This window comes from Macaca fascicularis, chromosome 14 (assembly GCF_037993035.2).
Source record: "Macaca fascicularis isolate 582-1 chromosome 14, T2T-MFA8v1.1".
Lineage (NCBI taxonomy): Eukaryota > Metazoa > Chordata > Mammalia > Primates > Cercopithecidae > Macaca > Macaca fascicularis.
In genome coordinates, this window is record NC_088388.1 from 15823586 (window position 1) to 15846061 (window position 22476).

Genomic DNA, 22476 nt, shown 5'->3' on the forward strand with positions numbered 1-22476 from the left:
GTAAAAATCACCTACCTTACCACTGGCAAGCCTGCTCTAGAAAGCTGGCTACATGTCACATTCTCTGATCAGCCCCTCAACCCTACCACAAGAAAAAAAATCCAATCACAAATATCCCTACTCTCATTTTTAATGTGACATCTCACTAAGCCAAAAGCAAAGATCAGAGCTGGGGTGGGAAACAGAAGGAACTAGAGGCAGTAAAGATTGTGCTAGCCAGCATAAGAACAGAGAAGAAGGATTGTTCTAGTGGTATGTTAGCAATCTGCCTCTAGGGCAGCTGTCCTCCTGGACAATCAAAGGCGGGTTTGTGTGTGTGCTCAGGAACCAGCCAGCTTGGCTCAAAGTTAAGGACTCAGCCACCCAATCCACAAAGTGAGAAAAGATGCCTGTTTCACAGCTGGAATGGAAGGCAGGGAAAACACAAAACAAGGGAGAAAAGAGGGAAGGAAGAGAGAGGGTATTGCAGGTGCTATTTCAGTCTAGACATAGGGAAGAAAAATCCTAGGAAACTACCAACCATTGTCTAGTCATGTTCAAACATTAGGGAATTGCTAGTAACTCTTAATACTAAGTAGGTAGGTTTCTCCTGATCTGTATGTAGTAGGGTGCCAATTGGAAGGATGAGACCTAAAATGTAAAGGACCTCAGCATTACCTGTTTCTTTCTGTCCCTTTTAAGCCCAACAAGGTACCTGCAATATACACAGCAAATGAACATTCCTTAACGTCTATTTCCTTCTAGAATTCCTTTCTTAATTAAATCTTAGAGATCCACAAAAAATAGCAGCACACACAAAACTCAGTCAGCTTCCCAGTGCTAAGAGATCGAGGCCATTTATATAACTCAAGTGCTAAAACGCAAAAGGCCACAGTCAGAATTCACACTCCCTAATCCCTCGGAGTAGCTAGATGCTCGGAGACCCATTAGACACACAAAGGCTGCTCTCTTCTCGGCAGAGCTCTGCAGCAGAGCTGCTCTCCAGGGACAAAGAGATTTCACAGGAGAACCACAAAGACATCGACCCTCTCTGTTCCCCCACTCCCAGCTTTCTCACTTCCTGTCACAGTAGCACCAGACCACAGTCTCCCAGAAACAAACAAATACAAAGTGCTGGATTCTGGGCTTCAGGCCAACCGCATTCCAGGGCATCCTGTCTACCAATCACGGGCCAGAGCCCCCACTTTGCCCTGCTCAGCCCCTTATCATGTTCAGGGAAAACAACCCTCCTCTCTGCCCCAAGCCAACACTACGTAGGACAAAGCTCAGGCCTTCAAGAATCAGCAGAAAGATACTGTGTGTGGATCTAAGAGTTTGGAGGGGGTGAGGGAATTTTTAAGATTCCTACTTGGCAAGTTTCTTCACTTTGGAGGCACTGCATTAGGGATTTTAAAGCTACTGCTGCTGTTAATTCAGCTCAGCTACATGTGACACATCTCATTATGGCAATTTGATTACCAACCTGGATTCAGTGAATGGAATATTCCCATTTGGAGAACTACTTTAGGAACTTCACCTTCCCTATCATCCACCTCTGTTTTCAGCCTTTCAAACTTTTTCCCTACAAGCATAGAGTTGATTACTAAGACAGGCTCCACAGAGAACAAACAAAGGCAGCGGACTCCACCCTACAAAGAGGCAGTTTAATCAGGTGCTGGGAGCAAAGTTCCCCATTTCCCTAGAGAATGAGAGGACAACCACTAGGAATTGCACAGAAGCCAAATACTGGCAGCAAAGAGGTCAAGACAGCAACATCAGCTTTTCCTGCTCACAACCCCCTGAAGTGGGTCAGGGGCTGTAAATTTGGAGCCTAGTCAGAAAAGAAAGCCTCCTCTCCTAATAAGGGTCCTCCACTAACTCCAAGCATTAGATAAATGATAGACTTTTTTTTTTTTTTTTTTTTTTTTTTTTTTTTTTTTTTTTTGAGACGGAGTCTCTCTCTGTCACCCAGGCTGGAGTGCAGTGGCCGGATCTCAGCTCACTGCAAGCTCCGCCTCCCGGGTTTACGCCATTCTCCGGCCTCAGCCTCCCGAGTAGCTGGGACTACAGGCGCCCGCCACCTCGCCCGGCTAGTTTTTTGTATTTCTTAATAGAGACGGGGTTTCACCGTGTTAGCCAGGATGGTCTCGATCTCCTGACCTCGTGATCCGCCCGTCTCGGCCTCCCAAAGTGCTGGGATTACAGGCTTGAGCCACCGCGCCCGGCCAATGATAGACTTTTCTATTATCTTGTACAACCCATTGGAAATTAGCCCTAAGTCACAGAAGCAAAAACGAAGACAGAGGTTAAGCTCTATAAACTAGAGATTCTTGGCCGGGCGCGGTGGCTCACGCCTGTAATCCCAGCACTTTGGGAGGCCGAGATGGGCGGATCACGAGATCAGGAGATCGAGACCATCCTGGCTAACACGGTGAAACCTCGTCTCTACTAAAAATGCAAAAAATTAGCCGGGCGTGGCGGTGGGCGCCTGTAGTCCCAGCTACTCGGGAGGCTGAGGCAGGAGAATGGTGTGAACCCGGGAGGCAGAGCTTGCAGTGAGCCGAGATCGCGCCACTGCACTCCAGCCTGGGCGACAGAGAGAGACTCCGTCTCACCAAAAAAAAAAAAAAAAAAAAAAGCTAGAGATTCTTGAAATCCAAAGAAGCAACACCCTCTGCCCAAAGGGCTCAATTCCTTTTGCATAAAAATAGCACGATGCTCAGCAGAGTCCTCCAACCAGAGGGACATACCAGGAACTAACTAGTAGTATGCTATCACTTCTCATCTTTTCTTCTTCCTTTATTTTTCTTATATTTCTTTCATCTTCTTAGATCTGCTAGAATTAGTCTGGGCCGAACCCTCGTCTAAAGCAGCACATGATACAAAAGAACTAAGTCTAAAACAGACAACTTAGAAGGATTTAGTCCTTGGCCAGGCACGGTGGCTCAAGCCTGTCGTAATCCCAGCACTTTGGGAGGCTGAGGCAGGCAAACCACTGGAGGTCAGGAGTTCAAGACCAGGCTGGCCAACATAGTGAAACCCCATCTCTACTAAAAATAAAAAAATTAGCTGGGCATGGTGGTGCACACCTGTAATCCCAGCTACTTCAGGTGGCTAAGGCAGGGGAATCACTTGAGCCTAGGAGGCAGAGGTTGCAGTGAGCTGAGTTCATGCCACTACACTCCAGCCTGGGTGACCAAAAAAAAAAAGGATTTAGTCCTTATCTGGATCTGGTATGACCAGGTGGCAAGGGTAGGGCAGTAATATACACAATAGCCATTCTAGGGTGGGATAGAAAAGAATATTGAGCAACACTATGGAACTTCAGCAGCAGAGCCCAGCCATTGCAAACTCTATCACTGAAGCATACACACAAAAAAGTTAACAATCTCTTACTTGGCATGGAATCAGACTAACTCCCTTTATCTCTCAAGAATACTGAACAATTAGTTATGACAGTTAGTATTCTTACCCAGTTCTTCCTCATGCATAGCCCAGGCCAAATAATCAGACTTAATTAAGTACCACAGTGTGAAGTAGATATACTAAAGCAGATAAAAATAGTAGCTTTTAGTAGAGGAGAGTTTTCTGAGATACCAAAAAAAAAGTTGTAAAAGACACACCCAGGCAGAGAACTGAACACACCCACATCAATGCTGCTAATCCAAAAGGATGCTTGGCAAGTTCTCTGCATCAAATTGAGCAGGTGAGACAGAAAAGGAGTGCTGACTCAGAAACATAGTAATCCTGGGGTGTGAGGGAGGGAAGAAGACAAGTATAGCCAACCAATTACAATTCAACTTAACTTCACCAGAGGTCCCAGTTCTAATTGTATTTAGGCTCTTTGCAGACATATTTAGAAACCCCAACTAAAGGAATAATGAATGGATGCGAAGAAAGCCTCTGGAGGGCCCAATACTCAGCGGGTAGGAAGGATGAATCTGTTTTGTTGTCTAACTTCCCACACCCCTCTCTCTCCAAAGCAGGCCCAACACTGAAAGAATTACAGGGAGGGGAGGCAGAAGAAAGAATGTGACTGGGAAAGGTTTAGCTACATTCCAACTAGCCAACATCCCACATAGCATTAAGAGTGCCTGAGAATTCAAACCCACTACATAAGAGTTGCTGAGACTCTGCTAACACGCATCCAATTCCTGTGCCACCAACCCCCACCCCCAAACACTCTGAAAAGAAGAGTAATTGAGATAGCTTGATGAAGGCACCAGCTGTTTCCACCACCACCCTCCCTCGCTCGCTCCCTCCCCTCCTGAGACCTCAGTTCAAACTCACATCAAACACTTAATACAATTGACTGGTCAGTAGGAAGGAGAAGCCTGGACTAAAATAGCAGTAGGAGTGCCAACTGGCCCCACTTAAAGGAATGCTTTCTTGGCTCAATTCAAAAATAAGAAACCTCTGTCATCCACTCCCCTCTGCCCAATTATGTTCTCCTTTCCACAACTTACCCCGCTCTGTGTCAAATGAGTTTCAGTTTCTTCCCTCCAACTCCTTGGTCTATTTTCAAATGTCAGAAAATACAAGGGAGGTGTATATAAGGTTGAATGTAAAAGTAACATCGGAGAGATTAGGCTTCCCAGACTAAATCCAAACCTAGTACGGGGCTCCCATATAAGAACAAGGAGACAGGGGTACACCCAGCACCCATCTGTGTGTTTCGAGTGAGGAAAAGAGTAAACCTTAAGCGGCTATACACAAACATTAGTGGTAACACGATTACTAACATGACCAGCCCCTCCCCCACCCATATTCCAAGTTGGCCAGAGTTAACCAAGGAGGAAGGGAAGGAAGCCAGCACTTCCTTTTCAGACAGGAAGTAACATTGGCCCTTCCTGTCCAGTTTTAAACAAATTGTCCAGCTAAGTTTCAATGCTAACATCCTCTCCTGAATTTGTTCCACAATTTAAAACCACAGATACAGTCTAAAGGTTTCTCTTCCTCCCAACAGGCCAGTCCTCCATACCATGCTAAGTGTTAGCATAACCCCCAAATCAAGAGGTAACATCTTTAATTCCAAAACAACACAGGACACAGAGGTAAATCACTTCACTTCAAATTAACGACTTTCTCGTCATGTCTACTACAATAAACCATGTTCTATACTTTTTTTTTTTTTTTTTTTGAGACGGGGTCGCCCTATATTGCCTAAGCTGGTGTCAAACTCCTGGACTCAAGTGATCCTCCCTCTTTAGCTTCCTAAGTAGCTGGGATGAAAGGCACAGGCCACCATGCCTGGCTCTACTTCGCACCCTAACTAAATAACCATCCACCTGAGAAATAACATATACATATAGCTTAATTCAAACATTCAGGTTTTGTGATCCTGAATCGTGAATGATCAGAATCACCTAGGGAGTTTTTTGAAAAAAATTAAATCCCCCCTCTACGTCAGTTTCTACAGGGAAGTCTGGGAATTCATGTTTTTAAAAAAAAAAAAAAAAAAAAAAAAACCCTCATAGGCTGGGCGCGGTGTGGCTCACACCTGTAATCCCAGCACTTTGGAGGCTGAGGCAGGCAGATCACCTGAGGTCAGGAGTTCGAGACCAGCCTGGCCAACATGGCAAAACCCCACCTCTACTAAAAATACAAAAATTAGACAGGTATGGTGGCACACGCCTGTAATTCCAGCTACTCAGGAGGCTGAGGCACAAGAATCACTTGAACCTGGGAGGCAGAGGTTGTAGTGAGCCAAGATCCTGCCACTGCACTCCAGCCTGAGCAACAGAGTAAGACTCCGTCTAAAAAATAAATAAATAAATATAAAAAAACCCTCATAGACTCTTAACGCCTGTTGTGAACCACTGTAGTGGCCTATCCCTAACAACCCACTGACCTTCTTGCTAAAAGGGCACTGGTTATAAAATACATTATTTGGGCCAGTTTTACTGCTCACCAGACAGCTCAGATCATTATTCAGTCTAGATTAGAGGCTCTTTGAAAGCATGAATCTAAATATAAGGATGGCTGCAATGGCACAGTCCTAACTCCTGTACTGCAGACTCAGAACCTAGAAGGAAGAACTGTCTAACTTGCCAGCACCATCTTCTCTGGAATCCTGAGTTGCTACAATGTAGGATATCCCTCTGTACACTGCAGATTGGAGAACCCAATTAAGTTTAAAACATCTTAGATGGCCTTCAGGGAACAGAGAGCTATGCCAAATTTTCAAAGGCTGGTTTCCACATTCTATACCAAAAGAACTCCAAAGTCTTAAATCTACCATTAAAGATCCTAGATAATTCTAAACCACTTGACAAAAGAGAAAGAACCAGAAACTCTGGATTCAAGTGGTTACCTCTGACACTTATGCAAGCCACTTTAACTTCTGGTTTGAGTAAGAGCAAGCGAGTAACAAAAGGTCTTTAAAAGAACTAAAAAGTGAAACATTCCTACAGGTAAACATGTGTCACTGAAGACTCAGGAAACAAGAATGGCATTAAAAGACATACTCTCTCCCAGATCCCAAAGTCAAACAATAAAGGTACATTTAAAACAAAAAACAAAGCCAAAAAAAGTTTTGTTTTCTTTTTTTTTTTTTTTTTTTTTTTTTCTCACTCTGTCGCTCAGGCTGGAATGCAATGGTGCAATCTCAATGCAACCCCGGCCTCCAGGGTTCAAACCATTTTCCTGCCTTGGCCTCCTGAGTAGATGGAACTACAAGTACGCACCACCACGCCTGGCTAATTTTTATATTGTTTTTAGTAGAGACGAGGTTTTGCTCTGTTGGCCAGGCTGGTCTCTAACTCCTGACCTCAAGCAATCCGCCCACCTCAGCCTCCCAAAGTGCTGGGATTACAAATGTAAGCCACTGCACCTAGCCAAAAAAATTTTTTTAATTAAAAAAAAAAAAAAAAAAGCCGGGCGCGGTGGCTCACGCCTGTAATCCCAGCACTTTGGGAGGCCGAGGCGGGCGGATCACAAGGTCAGGAGATCGAGACCATCCTGGCTAACACGGTGAAACCCCGTCTCTACTAAAAATACAAAAAAACTAGCCGGTCGTGGTGGCAGGCGCCTGTAGTCCCAGCTACTCAGGAGGCTGAGGCAGGAGAATGGCATGATCCCAGGAGGCGGAGCTTGCAGTGAGCCGAGATCGCACCACTGCACTCCAGCCAGGGGGACAGAGCAAGACTCCATCTCAAAAAAAAAAAAAAAAAAAAAAAAGACATAGCCAGGCGTGGTGGCATGTGCTTGTAATCCCAGCTACTCAGGAGGCTGAGACAGGAGAATCATTTGAACCCAAGAGGCAGAGGTTGCAGTGCCGTTGCACTCCAGCCTGGGCAACAAGAGCTTAACTCCATCTCAAAAAAAAACAAACAAAACAAACAAACAAAAAAACACACTCTCAGGCTGGTCACAGTGACTCATGCCTGTAAGTAATTACTGCACTTTGGGAGGCGAAGTGAGGAGGATCACTTGAATCCAGGAGTTCAAAACCAGCCTGGGCTACATATAGAGACCATGTCTCTACAAAAAATACAAAAATTAGCCAGGTGTGATGGAGGCTGAGATGGGAGGATCATTTGAGCCTGGGAAGTTGAGGCTGTAGTAAGTCATGATCATGCCAGTGCACTCCAGCCTGGATGACAGAGCAAAGCTCTATCTCAAAAAACTCTCAAGACAACCACAAACATCTGGCACCAGCTATATATGATGACGTAATACATATTAACCAGTTGTTTAAAACAATTTCAAAATTTTGGGTAATCTCTGATTGCCTGGATTATTTCCCATGCAAGATGATACAGTTACCTGACCAAAGGAGGAGATGGGAAGAAAAAAAGTTTATTGGTTGAGGTCATCCCTGATATTAAGTAACCAGATGACAACGAGGTAAGCATAATTAAAGGGAAGAACAGAGGGTAACCAGGTCAAGAGTCAGAGCTAAAAACTCCAAAGAGAGAGGAGAAGAGGGGTGAGTGAGAGACAGAGAGACAAAAGAGAAAGTAAGAGGGACAGGGAGAGGGAGAGAGACAGAGGAGACAGAGAGAGACAAAGAAAGAGAAGGAGACAGAGACTCTGAGGGGCAGACCAGCTAAACCAGAATTCTTAAGAGGGAAAGTAACAGTGGCTGATTCAAAACATAGGTACTCAATCAGATATCCTTTTACTTTCCTATATGGGGTTGCCATAGAACATCAAATCACTAAATAGTTGGTGCTTCTTCCTCAACTCCATCAAAGTCAACTAGGTAAAGTGGCTCAGGATGCGCTTTAATAACCTCTAAGGCCTAAACAAACATATGGAAAGGGAAAGTGGAGACATCAGTTAGTCATCAGGGATAATCATCTCTCCTGATGTGCAAGACAGAAATATGGATATGGTGACCTATAAAGGGGTCCTCAAAGCCATGAATTCTCAACAATCAAGGCATGGGGAAGCAGGAGCTTTTTGGTCAAATGAGCAAAAGGAGAAGCAGCAGACAAGTGGGGCAAGCCTATTTAGTCAAAAGCACATAAACCAAACCAATAAATGTTGTGCTCAAAAGGAAACTGTACAGGTCTAGGCTGTCACTCCTGCTCATAGAAAACGACTAGGTAGATAAGATGATGGAGAAATATACAGCATTTCTCTGGGAAGGAAAAATTTAGGGGCCGGGCACAGTGGCTCACACCTGTAATCCCAGCACTTTGGGAGGCTGAGGCAGGCAGATCTGAGCTTGAGCTCAGAAGTTTGAGACCAGCCTGGGCAACATGGCAAAACTCCACCTCTACAAGAAAAAAAAAAAATTAGCTGGGTGTAGTAGGGCATGCCTACAGTCCCAGCTACTCAGGAGGCTGAGGTGGGAGGATGGCTTGAGCGTGGGAGGCAGAGGCTGCACTGAGCTGAGATTGTGACACTGTAGAGACAGACCTTGTATCAAAAAAAAAAAAAAAAGAAAAATTTTGATCTCACTTCCCGAAAACAAATAAGCTTATTCTAAGTAGCTGCCTTATTATTATCATTCTCTAAGAGAAGGGTAATTAACCTATGCAAAATCGGCTACTATGCAAATTATCTGCTAACTATATTTTCATGGAGATTCCACAACGGGAGAAATATGGAGGTTGGGTCAGGTGCTACAAGAAAGACACAAAAATTCGGTAACAGCCATTGCCTCTGGGGTTTGAAGTGGAGATAATTTTTTTTGGTACAATATAATACACAACAAGACCCTACATTATTCCCCTTCCCCCAAAATACATTCCCAGTGGACCTCTCTGGACAGGTCTCTTACGTCTCCTTCCCTCCTCTCAATCTCTTTTGTTCACTGGCAATAACCAGCCTCAGGGCCTTTGCACTTCCTACTCCTCATACCTACATGACTCCATCCTTCATTTCTCTTGGTCTCTGTCACATGAGACCCTCCCTGACCACTCTATATAAAATAACCTCACTCCCACCCTGGGACTTCTTATCCTCCATACTACTCATTCTACTTTACTTTTTTCTCAATAATATTATCACACTCTGACATACTACATATTTACTTATTATTTGTCTCTCACAACTAGAATGTAAGCTCTTTGAGAACAAACAGTAGGTCTATTTTGTTTGTTGTTGTACTTCAGTGTATGGCATACAACAGACTCTCGAATTTCTTTTGAATGGAGATGTTTTACTTCCTTCTTCAATGAATACAAAAAGTTAAATTTTAGAAAAAATAAACCAACTTTGTTTTCTTTTTCTATACTTTTTTTTTTCCCAACTGTGATCTTAGTTAGGCCTACGAAGAGGCTTAGGTAGCCTTACCTGCCTATTTGGCTGACCTTCAGCAGGGTAGACATCCAAGAGGCCAACTGTGCTCCAGTTAACACAGTAGTCAATGGAGAGCAGAACAGCAAAGAGGTTACAGAACTTGCCCCATTCCAACAAAGCAGGAAAGAAATCAGATTGGCACCAATTTCTCTTTTAAAATAGGCTATTTTAAAAGTGTACTGAATATACACCAGCTACTTTATTTCAATGAGATTTACTTCACTTGCAATGAAATGGGAACTGCAGGTGCTTTGATAAAGGTATTGAGAAGTTGACCTAGTTTCTATAACAACGTCTTATGTCCTCAACCATGAGAATACATTTTAGTTTCTTAAAATATGAGCTTCTTAGAACAAAAATCTTTTCTTTTTTTTTTTTTTTTTTTTGAGACAGAGTCTCACTCTCTCACCAGGCTGGAGTGCGGTGGCGCGATTTCAGCTCATTGCAGCCTCTGCCTCCCAGCTTCAAGTGATTCTCCTGCCTCAGCCTCCCAAGCAGCAGGGACTACAGGCACGCGCCACCACACCCAGCTAATTTTTGAAATTTTAGTAGAGACAGGGTTTCACCATGTTGGCCAGGATGGTCTCAATCTCTTGACCTCATGACCCGCCTGCCTCGGCCTCCCAAAGTGCTAGGATTACAGGTGTGAGCCACTGTGCCCGACCATGTAACAAAAATCTTTTCAGTCCATAAAGATACCTCCTAATGTGCTACTGCACTACAATATAGAACAACATAGAAAGCACAAATAAAACAGATAATTTACTCTGGAGAAAGTAAATTTTTTTTGCTCAACTGTCAACTAAACCAAAATGAGTAACTAATCAAGAAATGTGGATGAAATCTAAAAATCAAAGATAAAACCAATCTGAATCACTAGAAGAGACCAGTCTTCTTGGATTACAATTGATTCCTAAACTAGATCTAACTGAAATGAAGTGGTATCCTAACAGTTGTACCTTTAGCACACGGGTACAGTTTATTCTAGAGTAAAAATCAGAAATACTTTTTTTTTTTTTTTGAGACGGAGTCTTGCTCTGTTGCCCAGGCTGGAGTGCAGTGGCACAATCTCCGCTCACTGCAAGCTCCGCCTCCCGGGTTCACGCCATTCTCCTGCCTCAGCCTCCAGAGTAGCTGGGACTATAGGTGCTCACCACTACGCCCGGCTAATTTTTTGTATTCTTTAGTAGAGACGGGGTTTCACTGTGTTAGCCAGGATGGTCTCGATCTCCTGACCTCGTGATCCACCTGCCTCGGCCTCCCAAAGTGCTGGGATTACAGGCGTGAGCCACCGCGCCCGGCCAGAAATACTTCTTTATATTAACTGTGAGTGAGGCAAAGCAATGCCCATGAAGACCTAAGGGAAAACCTAAGGGGAAAAAAAGGAAACCCAACCTAAAAGAAAAAAAAAAAGATAAGGGAGGCAAGAGGAGGCAAAGAGAGACAAAGGAAGACACCACAGAGAATAGGAAAGCAAAAGAAAAGGAGAAAATACAGGAGAATTGGTAGAAGAAATTGTAGGTAAAATAAATGTGGGGAACTGAGTGTGGGAGGCTACGGGGTGCCAACAGAAATTAGCTTAAATAGCCAGGCAAGGTGGTGTGTGCCTGTAGTCCTAGCTACTCCAGGGGCTGAAGTGGGAGGATCACTTAAGCCCAGGAGTTGGAGACAGGACAACATACCAAGACTCTTTCTTTTTTTTTTTTGAGACAGAGTCTCGCCCTGTCACCCAGGCTGGGGTGCAATGACATGATATCGGCTCATTGCAACCTCTGCCTCCCGGATTCAAGCGATTCTCCTGCCTCAGCCTCCCGAGTAACTGGGATTACAGGCATGTGCCACCATGCCCAGCTAACTTTTTTTTTTTTTTTTTTTTGTATCTTTAGTACAGACGGGGTTTCATCATGTTGGCCAGGCTGGTCTCAAACCCCTGACCTCAAGTGATCCGCCTGCCTCAGCTTCCCAAAGTGCTGGGATTACAGGTGTGAGCCACCATGCCCAGCCTCTGTCTCATTTTTTTAAAAAAATGTAAAATAAAGAAAAATTCTTCAAAGAAATTGGCCAAGTACTATTTAGAACACTACTTTCATGGGTTCTTTAGTATGAAGAAAAGGGAGGAAAAAAGAAGGAAAATTCCTAGACTGGAATAAACCTGCAAGTTTCTAAGCAAGGTTGCATCTAACACATGTGTATTTCCCACAGACCACAGCTTGGCTTTTTCACATATAAAAGCTGACTCCTTTCTTAGAAGCACACTTCTCACAGGAAGCATTTATGGACTCATGTCACAGTTTTACAAATGTCCACAAATAAGTGTTGCAAACACAGAATGATGTCCACAAATTATTCTGTTTATCCTCCTCCCACTAACACTTCACTTTACTAAAGTTATCCATTCTCATACTACTGTTGAACTTCACCCACAGAACTCTCCAATTATTACCTACTACTAAAAATAATTTTTTCCCATTTAAAAAATTTAAAAGTTAGCTTTTACTCAGGAAGCCCATATATTCTGTAATGCAAGCACCTACATCTACCACAGATTCTCAGGTTTTAAGAGACCTTCGGCCGGGCATGGTGGCTCACACCTGTAATCCCAGCACTTTGGGAGTCCGAGGTGGGTGATCATTTGAGGTCAGGAGTTTGAGACCAGCCTGGCCAATATGGTGAAACCCCCCCCACTAAAAATACAAAAATCAGCCAGGGGTGGTGGCGGGCACCTGTAGTCCCAGCTACTCAGGAAGCTGACACAGGAGAATCACTTGAACCCGGGAGGCGGAGGTTGCAGCGAGCAAAGATCACACCACTGCACTCCAGCCTGGGAGACACAGTGAGACTCCGTCTCAAAAAAAAAAAAAAAATTAAAAAAAAAAAAAGATCTTTAAGGGCATTAGTTCAACAGACAAACGAAATTTGAATTCTTTAAAGCATCCATTCTAATAGCAAACACAAGATATTACTATGAGCTGTGCACTACTCTGTAAGTTTTACATACGTTAAACAACTTTAGAGTCACAACAATCCTGTAAGATGGTTGATATTATCCCCATTTTACAGACAAGGAGGCCAAGGCAAAGAGAGATTAAGCAATTTGCCCTAGGTTACATGGTTCCTCCATGGCAGTCTGGCTACCCATCCATGCTCTTAATCATTATGTTATGCTGCCTTGCCTCACCATATTGTGGAAGTCTCAGATTGGAAACTCCCTTTTTGGTTAGCATATTGACCAAAAAATATAGAATAAAGCATTTGTGGCAACATGTTAACAAATGATACCTAGGCAAATGAAGGGTATACCGGAGTTACTGCAAGCAACTTTCCGCAAGTTTGAAATAAAAAGTTGAAAAGTGCTTTTGTCATCACATCACATCACATCAAACATCATGGGACATGTTTTGTGAAAGTCATAACCAAATTATCTATTGCTGACCAGCAAGGAAGGCTTTAAGATAAAATTATGGCCGGGCACAGTGGCTCATGACTCTAATCCCAGCACTCTGGGAGGCCAAGGTGGGCAGATCATGAGGTCAAGAGTTCAAGACCAACCTGGCAATTACGGTGAAACCCATCTCTACTAAAAATACAAAAAATTAGCAGGGCGTGGTGGCGTGTGCCTGTAGTCCCAGCTACTTGGGAGGCTGAGGCAGGAGAATCATTTGAATCCAGGAGGTAGAGGTTGCAGTCAGCCAAGATCGTGCCACTGCACTCCACCCTGGGCAACAAAGCAAGACTCCATCTCAAAAAAAAAAAAAAAAAAAAAAGATAAGAAAACTATTTGGCTCTTTATAATTCCCCCACTATATGCCTGATCTAAATTGACCACACCACACCAATCAAACTGAAGGGCTCCCTGGAGAGGAAGTGGCCCTAAAAACAGGGAACACTATCCCTGAATAAAATGGTAAATTCAGGCTCCATTCTCAATACTTAATATTTAATAATAACATGCAATTCCAAGTAGAATTAGGGAAAAAATTACTTCCAAAAAATACATTAAACAATTAAATACAAGTCAATCCATACCCTAATTTCCCCCTCATTAGTTCTAACCAGAACAGTTGTTCTTGCCTTCTTACAATCCCCCTGCCAGGCTATATCAATGCTCTATTGGAAACCTTGGAGGCAGCTGCATAGTTTAGGCAGAGCAATTCCCACTTCAGCTTTGTGTGGCATTTAACCCTTCTTTGAGGGAAGAGAACGTGAAAGAATATTTGTAGTTATTCACATCCTTATTACCTACAGTTCACTCCTTTAGGCAAGTTCCTTGTTAATACCTTTTAAATAACCCAAGAAAACTAATTTCGGTTCTTAAACTCATAAGCTTCCCAACACATGAACAAAATCTAAAGTTTTGTGGCTAAAGCAGTGATTTAAAGAATACACTGATATTCAAACATACTTTCTTTGAAACACTGATGTTCAAAACTATCATCCCAAGCTCTTAATATTTTTATTAACAAGCATAGAAACCATTCACCTCCAAACAGGGCTGAAAGCAAACTTTTCTGCTGATGTCTTAATATATTCTCCCCTAGGAAATGGCTACATTTAAGGTTTTCAGTTGTTGAAGTTCATTATGAAATGAACTGACTAGGATACTTTTTTTTTTTTGAGATAGGATCTGGCTCTGCAAGTCCCCCTAAGTCTGGAGGGCAGTGGCACGATCTCGGCTTGCTGCAACCTCCACCTCCCAGGCTCAAGCTGTCCTCCCACCTCAGCCTCCCCAGTAGCTGGGACTACAGGCACACTCCACCATGCCCAGCTAATTTTTGTATTTTTTGTAAAGAGGAGGCTTCACCATGTTGCCCAGTGATCCACCCACCTGGACCTCCCAAAATGCTGGGATCACAGGCGTGAGCCACCGCACCAGGCCAGATCCTTACTTTTTATACTATTCTTTGTACCACTTGCCAAGAAAGGAACAGGATTAAAGAAATGCTAAAATTTAAAATCCTCCATTATCTCCAGAAACTTTGCTTAAAAATATAAGGGAGGGCCAGGTGTGGTAGGGCACACCTATAATCACAGCACTTTGGGAGGCCGAGGTAGGAGGTTGGCTTGAGCCCAGGTGTTTGAGACCAGCCTAGACTACATGGAGAGACCCCATCTCCACAAAAATATACAAAACTTAGCCAGGTATAGTGGTGTGCACCCATAGTCCTACCTACTCAGAAGACTGAGATAGGAGCACCATTTGAGCCCAGGAGTTTGAGGCTGTAGTGAGCCATGATTTCACCACTGCACTCCAGCCTGGGTGACAGAACAAGACCCTGTCTCAAACAAAAAAAAAAAAAATTAAGGGAGGAGAGGCATAAAAGGTTGAAACTACAGACTACAGTAAAAGTTGCAAAAGTACATTGCAATTTGATTAATCTATGTTGTTTTGCTTCCTTTCAAACCTTCCCCACAAATCAGTGCCTCACTGATTCTCATCAAATGCCTTATTTAACCAAGGCTTACTGAGCACTTCAGTATGCAGCAGACACTAAGACAGGTGCTAAAAAGATACAGAGATAAGACAGTACCTACACCCAAGCTGCTCATAGTCTAGAGGGAAAGACAAGAATATCTGAACTACCTCCTACAAGCCTATCTCTGCAAGTTGATGATATCCTATCATTCCAAACCACATACCTAAAAATTCTCTGGAAGAAGAAATTTTACTGATAATTGAACAACGTGTGACACAATTGCAGGAAGTTTAAGAAATTAGGACAGCAATGGTGGGCATATGGATATAGAAAGATTCTCGTTCTAAAGATTAAAATAATATCCATTCTAGCACATCCAGCTCCCCACGAGCTCTATGGAAAATAGATCTTTTACATACATTATCCCAACAGGGGTAGTGGGGAGTTGGAGGGGGTTGGAAATTTGAGTACTGCCCCCGTGCCAAGATGAAACACTCCTGCCTCTAACAAGGGCTCATTTTAGTTCAAGCTGTTGTTTCCATTCTCTGTGGTGAATGGCAGTATATTAGTGGTTAAGTCCATGGACTTTGTAGTTAGTCAGAGCAGGGTTAATCCTGGCCTCAACCATTTACAGGCAGTGAGATTTTCACCAAACCTCAGCTTCTCTGAGGGTCAAATTCCTTAAAAAACAAAACAAAACAAAACAAAACAAAAAAAACGGTGGTGGGAAATTAATAGCTTATGCAAAATGCTTAGAATACACTAAAAACAAGGTGTGGGGAGGTAGGGGGGAATGAGGGCCTTGGCAGTTACTAACGGGTACCAAAATAGAAGGAGATAAATTATACAAAGCTAATCATTTTGTTATTCCAATTGATAGTGATCTATTTGCATCCATCCTATCTCATCCATCCCTAGAGAGCAACTACTTCATAAACCTAAGGCTGGATTGTAAATTACTTAGTGCTTTTCTTTTTGTTAATATCTCCAAATAGTCTCAATTTTACCCTAGCTCAGAGAACATGTTGAAGCTTCTCTGACTATCCATGCTGGAACCTTGAGAAAGGTACTAGAACTCCAACCACCTAAAAGAGAACCGCCCCCCCTCCGCCCCCCAATCTGGAACACAGACCACTACCTTACTCACATAACAAAGAAACCAACCGTATATAGGAGGCAAACAAGGAAAGAAAAATCTGAACAGCTCATACTTACCTGTCATCATTTTTTACCCCAAAACCAAGACGAGGAGCAAAATAAAAAAATTTTAAAAATAAAAGATTTACTTATCTGCATCCCTTATAATTCCTGAAAGAACCAGTGGAGGTGAGGTAAAAGACAAATCTTCCATCTTATCACCCCAAAGGCTCTGTACTACACACCAGTCAAAACAGCGCCTCAGTTCGTGGAAATAGTCCTGGACACTAGGTTAACCAGGATGCTCACTTCGACTACACAAAGCCCACTATTTAAAGCTAAACCCAAATCACCACCACTCAGTCATCCAGAACCTATTTTCAAACTGCCTTTGTACTCCTCCTTCAGATTCCCTCATCCCTCCCCCTAAAGGTTGAGTGGGAAACAGACACTCTGGAAGCAACATGACCAACACTCTAAAGATCCAAGAAACCTCCCCAGGCTGGAGTCAAGGCATAGAGAACATTTGAAAGAAAATTTGGAAAATACTAAACAGACTATACACATTGTATTTTTTTCTTTCTTTTTGACTGTACTTGTTATAATTATGAGATCCAGACATCAAAAATTTCCTGCAGCCTTTGCCTAGATTATATTCAAAGGAGGAACAAAGTTCTGTTTCCTCCTGAAGCCACAACTTCACAAGGATGAAATCATCTTTCAAGAAATACCCTCATTCTAGAAAAGAAATTCAAGGAAGTCTCGTCTTAAAAAAAATTTGCGGCAGGGGGGTGGGGGGTGGAACGAAATCAGATTATTAAAGATACATACCAGTTTAAAGCTAATGAGCAGCTTACACACTAAAGCCCATCTTGTTACAATTAGGACAGTATCTATAATTTTCAGCCTGATTCGCATTTTCAAAAAGAGAAGAGAATACCCTAGTTTTTCAGCTAGTGATGAGTTGGCTATATAATTATCTAGAATCAGTACTTTTGCAAGAATGTATTTGCGAAAACAAAACAAATCTTAAGATTAAATATATGAAAGCACAGTCATAGGCCTTCAGCTCTAAGAGATTTAAGATTTCATGGTAAATTAACTAAGCAATAAACTCCAAAAAACAACTTTCAGTTTGGTTTAAAAATAAAAATCTCCCTTGTGTTTTCTGAAACGTATTTTAAACACTAAACTTTGTATAAATGGTTTTTCTAAACCTAATTTTATTCCAGCCATGGCCATTTCAGAGTGCAGAAAGCTGAAAATATTTTCAGGTGTGTAGTCACTTTACTCAGGTGAAATAAAAAGCATGATTAGAATTTCCTTATCCCTTTAAACACATAAACCAAACGTTGTCGTATTTGCAGATTTAACAAACACCTCCACAAATCTTTGCTATGAAAGGTAGTTTAGAAGGAAGAAGGAGATGGCAATTCAGTTAACATTGTTCCGTATGTTTTCTTTTATAAGCCAAAGCAGGGAGACTACATCTAGCAGGAGAATGAGGTTCCCACCCACCGCACCTGGAAAAGTAAGAGGGATCCACCCAGGAACAGCAGGGCTGAAACCGATACGGGCCGTTCAAACTCTCTGGGGGAAAAACAATACCATTTACGCTGCAAAGCTCCCTGCAACTTTCCACTTCCACAAATCCAATGACAAAGAAAAAAAAAGTTTGAAACATATGAAGAACCATCTGCATAACTGGGTTCCGACACGGACAAATTCCTTTCCCAACCCACATGCAACATGCCAAAAAACCAACTTTTGGGCTCTGAAAACAGAAATATGTTAGCTTAATCCAGAAAAAAACAAAACAAAACAAAACAAAAAACATAAAATCAAAGAACACACCAAAATGTAAATTTTCAAACCTGCTCTTACCCCTCTGGATCTACTCAGCTTCCTGTATTAGAGAGACCTAGAAGTTTGTTTCCAGGTCTTGTATATTTCACCTTTTTAAATATAATAAAATACCAAAATCTACCCCGCCAAAGTATTGAAAGTAGAAAGAAAAATAATTGCTTAAAAGTTACTCATCAACATAACGAACTCTCTCCCGTTTTTTAATTCCCTCCCGTTACCGTAAGACAAAAATTCGACTTGCTTATCCTCCTTTTCCCGTCAGTACATACATTTTCTTTAAAAGCCACACACCTCAAATGTGGAGTTCTAAAAACCAGTCCTTTAAGAAAGAAACCCAAGGCTTCGCCAAGGTGCTGAGAAAGACAAATCCAGCAAGGCAGTTGATTTTTCGCCACCTCTTCCTCCTTTCAGGATCTTTCCTGCTCTTCTTTCTCTCTCTCTCCCTCTCTCTTTTTTTTCCCCCTCAGATCCAACACCTAAAATGGAAGTTGCACCCAGCCAAAGGCAAGGGAGCCTGGGTGGTGACAAACTGATCTGGCAGCCCTACCCCCTTCGCTTTCCTAAGTGATGTCAGCCCCTGTGAGCTTCCAATAGGAGTCAGGCATAAATCAGGGAGCTGACCTTATCCAATAGGAAACTTTATTATAGAAAATTAAAAAAAGAGAGGAGGAGAGAAAGACACAAGGGGAAGTTTATACATATATATTTATATTTATATATTTATATTTAAAGTGGAGAGACTGTACAATCTCTGAGGAATTACTGCAGAGCTGAGGGGGGCGGGGGAGGCAAGGGAGACAAGGAACAAGGGCTTTTCAGAATGGCACGCCTAAGTCTCAGTTCTCTTTGATGATGGGTTCTTGCTCCCTCTTCCGTACTATCCCAGTGGGGAAATAGAAAAGAACTGATTTTACTTGCCTGCTGCTGTTTGGTTTGTTGCTTCCTATCCCAAAGCATTTCCCTAAAGGAAGATGGTAAAGAAAGGAGAGAGAAATCCTAGAAACAGGACTACTATATGTTGACTGGGATGGTAGGGGATATCTGAGGTAAACCCAGTTTCACTGTTTTGGATTAGTTGCATTAGAGCTAATTTTTTTTTTTTTTAAATTTCTAGACTTGTTAACAGTTTTTAGTCTCTATACCCTGAATTAGAAGGAAGCAGAATCCACTGGGCTGTTAAAGAAAATCACTGTCTTCCCAATTTGTCCCCAAATCAAAATAATGTGGGTTTGTTGGGAAGAGGACATGAAATCCAATAAACAATATATTTAGAGGGAATAACAGCATAGGTAAAGAAAGTAAATATCGCCGGGCGCGGTGGCTCAAGCCTGTAATCCCAGCACTTTGGGAGGCCGAGACGGGCGGATCACGAGGTCAGGAGATCGAGACCATCCTGGCTGACACAGTGAAACCCCGTCTCTACTAAAAAATACAAAAAAAACTAGCCGGGCGAGGTGGCGGGCGCCTGTAGTCCCAGCTACTCGGGAGGCTGAGGCAGGAGAATGGCGTGAACCCGGGAGGCGGAGCTTGCAGTGAGCCAAGATCACGCCACTGCACTCCAGCCTGGGCGGCAGAGCGAGACTCTGTCTCAAAAAAAAAAAAAAAAAATTAAAAAAAAAAAGAAAGTAAATATCATGTCAAGAACATTTTATTTCTTTGTGAACTTCAAGCTTAAGATGATCTAGTTCATACATTCTCTTTTTACATTTGACCTAATTAAAGGATTATTGGGGTATTATTTTTCTGAGTTAGGACATATTTTTAAACTGTTAGACCATGATGGACAGAGGCTGGATTTTTTTTTTTTTTTTTTACATGCTCGACAAAGATTAGCATTTTATGATTATTCCCTGATTACTAAAACAAAGACAATGATGAATAAAATATTTCCTTCTACTTTCTTACTAATAAATCTAAAATTTATGCTATAGACTGCTGCCAAATGAGTCTTCATGAAGTTTTCATAATCTAGAATAGAAATATGAAATTGGCTGGGCACAGTGGCTCACACCTGTAATCCCAGCGCTTTGGGAGGCCGAGGTGGGTGGACCACCTGAGGTCAAAAGTTCGAGACCAGCCTGACCCAACATGGCGAAACCCCGTCTCTATGAAAAGCACAAAAATTAACCGGGCATGGTGGTGGGCGCCTGTAGTCCCAACTACTCAGGAGGCTGAGACAGGAGAATCACTTGAACCCAGGAGGTGGAGGTTGCAGTGAGCCGAGATCACACCATTGCACTCTAGTGTGGGTGACAAAGCGAGACTCCCTCTCAAAAAAAAAAAAAAGAAAGAAATATGAAACCTTAAGAACATAGGTTTTCACAGTCAAACTGCCTAGCTTCAAACTCCACCTCTGTAGGTAAGTACACTTACTCAAATATATGTACTATTATGTGACCTTGACCCAAATTAAATAATCTGAGCCTCAGTTTCCTTAACTATAAAATGGAGATAACTATCTCTCTCACACAAGACTGTTGTGAGAATTAAAATACACAAAAAGTTCTTTGGGCCAACCTCCATAGTTTAAGCCTGTAATCCCGGCACTTCGGGAGGCCGAGGCAGGCGGATCACCTGAGCTCAGGAGTTCCAGACGAGCCTAGCCAATAGGGCAAAGTCCCGTCTCTACTAAAAATACAAAAATTAGCCAGGCGTGGTGGCACACACCTGTAGTCCCAGCTACCCAGGATGCTGAGGTGGGAAAATCACTTGAACCCAGGAGGCGGAAGTTGAAGTGAGCTGAGCTCGTGTCACTGCAATTCAGCCTGGGCAACAGAGCAAGACTCCGGTTCAAAACAAAAAAAATTTCTTAGTGTATGGCATATAGTATAAACTCACTAAGAATGCATTATCATTATTTTTATTATTCAGTAACTACCCTGCCCAAAACCCTGCAGTGGTGAGCCACTCCCAATGATAGCAACCAATGATGAAGTGTCTACCACTTAAGAGGTATTTTGGGCTCATTACCTCAAACTTCTAAAACATGACCACAGAAATAGTACTACAACCATTCCACAGATGAGAAAATCAAGGTCCAACAAGGTGAAGAAATTTGCCTGATCTCATCTGGCTAAGCAAACCCCCACCAATCTGACTCCACAGCCCATGCTCTTTCTATTATGTTACACTATGGTCAAGATAAAGGTCAAGAGAAATCCTAGAAACAGGACTACTGTATGTTGACTGGGATGGTAGGGGACTATCATGTGTTTTCAAGGCACCACATTTATTCATTCCGTACATTAAAGTAACACATTATTAACCATAATCTGACCTTTACCTGGCTAAATCTTTACCTAGCTAAACTGGAATTCAACTCCTCAGCATGAATGTGCTTTTAATCATGCTGATGTAGTCATTATCCACTCCCTTATATATGGTTTATCGTCTCATAGACCTATATTTGGTCTATGGTGGCCAAAAAAGGACTTTCCTCAGAAGTGTTGAAAAACCAAACATGCATTACAGCACTTGTTTGATGGGCTTTAAACAAACTACAGCTGAAAATGAATACATTATAACAAAGATATGAACAGCCTTTAAGCCTTGTTACCTAAAAATCTTCTCCTTTTATTTTATCACATTTTCTACCTCTATTCCCCATCAATTCCTAGTCCTCCATAGCAAGTTCAAAAGCCAAAGATAATTATCAAAGGAAAACAACCAGCACAAAAATGTTTGTTGATTCATTGGTTCCTAGATCAGAGCCACATACTAGAATGTTATATGATTTTCTACAGGCAGATTGGTCTTGTTTGTTTCCTTCACATCACTGCTTACAACTTGAAAGTATTTTGTCTTCCTTTTTCTTTTGTTTTCGTTTGTGTGTATGTATATTTCTGTCTCCCCCATCAGAAGATAAGCTCCATGGGCTGGGCGCAGTGGCTCACGCCTGTAATCCCAGCACTTTGGGAGGCTAAAGCGGGCAGATCACGATTTCAGGAGTTTGAGACCAGCCTGGTCAACATGGTAAAACCCATCTCTACTAAAGATACAAAAAATTAGCCAGGCGTGGTGCGTGGTGGCACATGCCTGTAATCCCAGCTACTCCGGAGGCTGAGGCAGGAGAATCGCTTGAAACCAGGAGGCAGAGGTTGCAGTGAGCCGAGATCGCACCATTGCACTCCAGCCTGGGTGACAGGGTGAGACTCTGTCTCAAAAAAAAAAAGAAGATAAGCTCCATGAATAGTGTCTTTCTTGTTCATGGTCTATCCCCAGAGCTCAACCTTGTATCTCATATTTAGCAACAACTAAATGAGTGAATAAAGTCTCTTAGCTTGCTAGTTATATATTCCCGGTCAAGTTATTTAAAATTAATGAACAT

General features: G+C 42.4%; 1 protein-coding gene across 46 annotated transcripts in view; it reads right to left on the reverse strand.

The window, feature by feature from the left end:
• The window catches only part of CTNND1 (catenin delta 1), a 58738-nt gene extending 40083 nt beyond the window's left edge, over positions 1-18655 (reverse strand). For 39 of the 46 annotated variants that reach the window (XM_074013583.1, XM_065528171.1, XM_074013582.1 and 36 more), the window contains exon 1: positions 18441-18655. The gene's annotated coding sequence lies outside the window, so the exon portion shown is untranslated. Of the gene's footprint in view, positions 1-16361; positions 16671-18418 lie in introns of those variants that run through there. The other 7 variants (XM_074013564.1, XM_074013562.1, XM_074013559.1 and 4 more) reach the window with 2 other exon arrangements.
• Positions 18656-22476: the final 3821 nt, after the last annotated feature.